Source organism: Macaca thibetana, chromosome 18 (genome assembly GCF_024542745.1).
Source record: "Macaca thibetana thibetana isolate TM-01 chromosome 18, ASM2454274v1, whole genome shotgun sequence".
NCBI lineage: Eukaryota > Metazoa > Chordata > Mammalia > Primates > Cercopithecidae > Macaca > Macaca thibetana.
Window position 1 is genome coordinate 59,698,470 of NC_065595.1, and position 5,949 is coordinate 59,704,418.

Genomic DNA, 5,949 nt, shown 5'->3' on the forward strand with positions numbered 1-5,949 from the left:
AGGCCCAGCGAGAATTCGAGCGCAGTGCAAGCCGTCCGGCAGTGTTGGGGGACCTGGTGCAACCTCCGCAGCTGCTGGCCCGGGTGCTAAGCCCCTCACTGCACTGGGCCGGCGGCGCCGGCCGGCTGCTCTGTGTGCGGGGCCAGCCAAGCCCTCACCCGCACCCGCCAAAACTCGCGGACTGCGCCGCGAGTGCCGCGCGCAGCCCGCTTCCCACCCGCGCCTCAGCCTCCACACCTCCCCACAAGCAGAGGGAGGCGGCTCAGGCCTCGGCCAGCCCAGAGAGGGGCTCCCACAGTGCCATGGCGGGCTGAAGGGCTCCTCAAGCGCCGCCGGGTGGACGCCCGAGGCCAAGGAGGCGCCGAGAGCGAGGGCTGCTAGCATGTTGTCACCTCTCAATAAGGCCAAGTCTGCAATCAAGGAGGTGAGAATACATAATCCTACCATATGGAAGTGCAGAAAATACAGGGGAACAATAATGTATTCTTACAGAATTATTTTCTTTTTCTTTGACTAATCAATGTTTTTATACACGGGCACCAAAAATTAATACCTGTGTTTGCTGGGAAAAAAGTGGTTTGATTTTTCTTCTCTGTGTCCTCCCATTTAATTTTTTTTCCATTTCATCCTCCAAGCTATATTTCTAAGAGCCACAGAATTAATTTTAATGCTGGTAGTGACCTTAGAGATAGTCCAACTCAAGTTACTTACTCTTCAAGTAAGGATATCAATACTAGAGAGGAAGATGCTCGGCCGGGCGCGGTGGCTCAAGCCTGTAATCCCAGCACTTTGGGAGGCCGAGGCGGGCGGATCACAAGGTCAGGAGATCGAGACCACAGTGAAACCCCGTCGCTACTAAAAATACAAAAAATTAGCCGGGCGCGGTGGCGGGCGCCTGTAGTCCTAGCTACTCAGGAGGCTGAGGCAGGAGAATGGCGTGAACCCAGGAGGCGGAGCTTGCAGTGAGCGGAGATCGCGCCACTGCACTCCAGCCTGGGCAACAGAGCCAGACTCCGTCTCAAAAAAAAAAAAAGAGAGGAAGATGCTCATGTTTTAAACTGTGATTAGCTGGGTCTGCTGGCAAACATCTATAGTCGCTACTCAGGAGGCTGAGGCAGGAACGCTGCTTGAACCCAGGAGTTTGAGTGCAGCCCAGGCATCATCTCTAAATAAATAAAGTTGCAACAGAACAAAACAGACTAAAACCCAGGTCTCTCAATTTATAATTGAATGCTTCTGCAACATATAGCTTTGTTTCCAAAACTGAGTTATTAAAATAATGTGCCTTTTAATAAATAAGAGTGTATGTTATCATTCAGTACCTAAAACATAATTACAGAAAACATTTAAATATGTATGGAAAACCATAAAAATAGGACTCATGTTAGAAAATCATTTTCACAATATGCACTTTTTTGCATGAGGAATCTTTTGGTTGCAAATGGAAAACCCAACACACACTGGCTAAAGAAGAAACTTATTGACTCATGAAATTTGTTTAATTCAAAGTGCAGGGAAAAAGCTAGCTTTGAGCATGAGTCCAGTAGCTCCAATGAAGCTGCTAGCATCTTTGTACCTCTAGCCCACTTTTCTCCTTTGGGTTGGCCTCCTTCTCACAGTCTCCTCATCCTACTGCAGTGCCAGGTCTACATTCTAGAAGTGTGGCAATCTCAGCACAAAGAGCATCTCTGCTGCCTACTTATTCCAGGGGCCAGGGAAATCCTCTCATTAAAAGAGTCATATGTCTCTGGTTGAACCAATCACTACAGGCAGAGGGAAGCCGTGTTCTGATTGGTCACACCAGACCCACACAAATCGCCGGCACTGAAAGAGGAGGAAGGATTGGTTTGCAAACAGGCTGCTGTTTCCGGGAAAAAAAAGAAGAGGCAAAAGCAACAAATTTTTCTTTTTTTTTTTTTTTTTTTTTTTTTTTTGAGACGGAGTCTCGCTCTGTCGCCCCGGCTGGAGTGCAGTGGCGCCATCTCCGCTCACTGCAAGCTCCGCCTCCCGGGTTTACGCCATTCTCCTGCCTCAGCCTCTCAAGTAGCTGGGACTACAGGCGCCGCCACCACGCCCGGCTAATTTTTTGTGTTTTCTGTAGAGACGGGGTTTCACCGTGTTAGCCAGGATGGTCTCGATCTCCTGACCTCGTGATCCGCCTGCCTCGGCGTCCCAAAGTGCTGGGATTACAAGCGTGAGCCACCGCGCCCGGCCACAAATTTTTCTTATAGCTGCTGGTTGCTCTGATTCATTACAGGCAAAACCAAGAAACTATGGCAAATTCTACGGTTAATGAAACTATCTGAATAAAAACAAAAAAGATTTGACAAATAGGTGTTTAGTGGAAAATGAAGTCTAGGAATGGCTAATGTAAGAAATATTAGGCTAAACTTGATGAGCTTTTCTGTGGAATCAAAAAATCTGAATGTGGCCGGGCGATGTGGCTCATGCTTGTAATCCCGGCACTTTGGGAGGCCGAGGCGGGTGGATCATCTGAGCTCTGGCGTTCGAGACTAGCCTGGGCAACACGGTGAAACCCGGTCTCTACTAAAAACAAAAGTTAGCCGGGTGTGGTGGTGCGTGCCTGTAATCCCAGCTACTCCGGAGGCTGAAGCAGGAAAATCGCTTGAACCCAGGAGGCGGAGGTTGAATTGAGCCGAGATCACGCCACTGCACTCCAGCCTAGGTGAGACAGTGAGGCTCACAACAGAGAGAGAGAGAGAGAGAGAGAGAGAGAGAGAGAGAGAGAGAGAGAGAGAGAGAGAAAAAAGAGAGAGAGAGAGAGAGAGAGAGAGAGAGGAGGAAAAAAGAGAGAGAGAGAGAGAGAGAGAGAGAGAGGAGAAAAAGAGAGAGAGAGAGAGAGAGAGAGAGATCTGAATGTGAGGATCAAAAGTAAATTGAACTTCTGACTTTAAGTGATCTGCCTGCCTCAGCCTCCCAAAGTGCTGGGATTACAGGCATGAGCCACTGTGCCCGGCCAAATTGGGAATGATAAAATGTATGTGATTGAAAAACAGTCTGTTGTTTGGGGGGTGTCCACGTCTTTTCCCGCTGTTTCCCTCCCACACACCCTGCTCACCACCAATCTTTGTTAAAATGTGTGTAGGTTTCTAGGAGAAGAGCAATTCTCATCTTGTTGCTATGGTTCCCAGGTGAGTTGCTAGTAGGAAAACAAGAACACTGTTATTTTTGACAGAGCATGTTGTGATGCTAAGAAACGACTTGACTGCACAGGAGCAGATTTTAAACCAATATTTCCATTGCTGCCACCTAGTTGTCCACTTTAATTTTCTGCTTCAGTGTTTTAAATCTTGCTCCAAAGCACATGATATACAAGTTATTGTTTATCTCATTATTTATTTAAGAAAATAAAATGAAATTTTATATATATATACATATATATATATAATTTTTTTTTGAGACGGAGTCTTGCTCTATTGCCCAGGCTGGAGTGCAGTGGTATGATCTCACTACAACCTCTGCCTGCCAGGTTCAAGAAATTATCCTGCCTCAGCCTCCTGAGTAGCTGGGATTACAGGCATGTGCCACCACTCCAGACTAATTTTGTATTTTTAGTAGAGACGGGGTTTCTCCACATTGGTCAGGCGGGTCTCAAACTCCCAACCTCAGGTGATCCACCAGCCTCGGCCCCCTAAAATGCTGGGATTACAGGCATGAGCCACCATGCCGGCTATTGATAACTCTTTCGACCAATTGGCAATCAGAATTTTAAAATCTACCTATGATCTGGAAGGCTCTCCCCGCCACTCCGAGTTGCCCTGCCATTCCTCCCTTCCAGATTGAACCAGTGTACATCCTACATGTATTAACTGATGTATTATGTCTCCCTAAAATGTATAAAAGCAAGCTGTACCCCGACCACCTTGGGCACATGTCATCAGGACCTCCTGAGGCTGTGTCTTGGGATTGTCCTTACCCTTAGCAAAATAAACTTTCTAAATTGATTGGGACCTGTCTCAGATACCTTTGGTTCACAACAGGGAGCCTAACAATGGGGAGATCATCATACAGTCTCACTTGAACTCTGCCCTGCCATTAAGCTTTCCTGATCATTACTAAGTCTAGGACCATCAGATGCTGTGCACCTCCTGATCCAATGAAATGTGAAGCACACAGCATCATTCTTGGAGTATTTCTGTAAAAAAAAGCTTAGCTAGAATGTAATCAAGTCGCTACAGCTAATTTCTCTTACAAGAAATGTAGGGGAAAGCAAGGTAAATGGTGCCACAAAGCAGCAAAACAACAACTCCAGAATATAGGACATTTCAAATTATGGAATGGCTTACCTGGCTTTTCTAAAAGTCAATGGCATGAAAATAACGTAGTGGGGTGAAAGAAAGGCAGCAGCAGCTGGGTGCGATGGCTCACGCCTGTAATCCTGGCACTTTGGGAGGCCGAGGTGGGCCGATCATTTGAGGCCAGGAGTTCGAGACCAGCCTGGGCAACATGGCAAAACCCTATCTCTACTAAAAATAAAAATTTTTTAAAAATTAGCTGGGCGGCCGGGCGCGGTGGCTCAAGCCTGTAATCCCAGCACTTTGGGAGGCCGAGACGGGCGGATCACGAGGTCAGGAGTTCGAGACCATCCTGGCTAACACGGTGAAACCCCATCTCTACTAAAAAATACAAAAAAAAAAAAAAAAACTAGCCGGGCGAGGTGGCGGGCGCCTGTAGTCCCGGCTACTCGGGAGGCTGAGGCAGGAGAATGGCGTAAAAACCCGGGAGGCGGAGCTTGCAGTGAGCTGAGATCCGGCCACTGCACTCCAGCCTGGGCGACACAGCGAGACTCCGTCTCAAAAAAAAAAAAAAAAATTAGCTGGGCGTGGTGGTGTGAGCCTGTAATCCCAGCTATTCCAGAAGCTGAGGCAGGAGAATCGCTTGAACCTGGGAGGTGAAGGTTGCAGTGAACCAAGATCACTCCATTGCACTCCAGCTTGGGTAACAGAGCACGAGTCTGTCCAAAAAAAAAGAGAGGCAGCAGCTTTATTTCAAAAGGAACTTAGGGCATAACAAATGTAATCTATGGATCTCATTTGGATCCTAACTCTAACAAAAAAACTATAATCAACAAATAAAAACAAACAAGAAAACCAGCAAAAACCCCACCATTTTAAAAACAACAGGGGAAGTTGACTATGGTCTACAAAATAGATAATACCAAGAAAATATTGTTAACTTTGTTAGGTAAGATAATATTATAGCTATCTAAGAAAATAATTCATACACTTTTAGGGATGGTTAATTGAGGTTCTTAAGCAAAGAAAAAGAGGGAAAGAATAGATGAGACAAATAGGCAAAACTTGAATTTTGTTAAATATTGATACGGGAATACAGAGGTTCATTGTACTATTCATTATGCAACTGTCATAATGATTTTATTCTAGGTGAATTTTCTTTTATGTAAAAGTCTGTAAAAGATGAAAATTAGGCTGGGGAATTATGTTTAAAATTTACAAAAATTAAAAACCATAACTCTAAATGCAAGGCATGATCTTGGACTGAATCCTGGACTAGAAAAAAAATTGCTATAAAGGACATTTTTGCAAAATGTCCCTTGAGTAAAGTCTATAGATTAGGTAATAGTATTATTGTATTAATGGTGAATGTCCTGATTTTGGTAGTTGTCCTATGGTTATACAAGTGAATGTTCTTGATCTTAAGGAATAACAGTGATTTATTTAGAGCTAAATATACATCATATCTGCAACTTACTCTCAAACAATTAAGAAAAATATCATGAGTGTCTATATACAGATTTATATCTATATATATCTGTAACTATATATATATCAACTATGGTGAAATGTTAGTGAAGGGTAAACAAGAGTTCCTTGTATTACTCTTGCAAACTTACTGTAATTTTGAAATTACTTCAAATAATAAGTTAAAAAATAGTAATGACAAAAATATTAGTTTGAAGGGATCATA